This window comes from Solanum dulcamara, chromosome 1 (genome assembly GCF_947179165.1).
Source record: "Solanum dulcamara chromosome 1, daSolDulc1.2, whole genome shotgun sequence".
NCBI lineage: Eukaryota > Viridiplantae > Streptophyta > Magnoliopsida > Solanales > Solanaceae > Solanum > Solanum dulcamara.
In genome coordinates this window covers 33873266-33873998 of record NC_077237.1, presented here as the reverse complement: position 1 = coordinate 33873998, position 733 = coordinate 33873266, and the positions used below count along the sequence as shown (strand labels likewise).

General features: G+C 42.6%; 1 pseudogene; it reads left to right on the top strand.

The window, feature by feature from the left end:
• Window positions 1-383: 383 nt before the first annotated feature.
• LOC129904452 (5S ribosomal RNA) lies at window positions 384-503 on the top strand (annotated as a pseudogene).
• Window positions 504-733: the final 230 nt, after the last annotated feature.

Here is a 733-nt window from a genome sequence, read left to right as displayed (position 1 = left end):
TGGCGCTGGAGTGCGAAATGAGTTTTGTAGTCCTGGTCATATTGTGAAATTTTCGACCTTGGGCATTTTTCCCTGTCATTCATAAATTATATCAGCTGGTACCCTTACTTTTTGGGTTTTGCTTTTTTTCTCCCTCAGAGTTGGCTGCCAAGTGGTGTCGAAATTCCCTCGCCCACTGGCCCATATAGTCATTTTGTGGTTTTCCTTTCATTAACTGGTTCTATGTTGAAGAGCTGTGGCATTTGAGTGTGTCGTCAGTTAGCAATTAGCTAATCCTTCTTGTTTTTCTTAAGACCTTGTTACAATTGCCTTAACGTATCTTATAATACTCTAGGTACATAATCTCATATCGTTTCTCCGTCGCTAGTTCAGATTCTTCCATCTCGCGCTATCATACCAGCACTAACGCATTAAGTTCCATCAGAATTTCAAAGTTAAGCGTGCTGGGGCGAGAGTAATATTGGGATAGGGGACCTCCCTGGAAAGTCTTCGTATCGCGTTTCATTGTAACCTTTTCCATGATGTGCGGGCACTCAATTTAGCCCAAGATTTACCTCAGCGTTGTCTCACGAGTCTTTATGTTTTGCATTGTCCTTTCCTTTGTTATCTTGCAACCAGTATCGGCGTAGACCTTTAGTTTCACTATGACCATGTCCCCTCTTTCTGTATGCACCCATTCATTAGGGTGGGCTACTGAGTAGCGCTAAAGTTCGTTCATATAGTGACCTTTGGA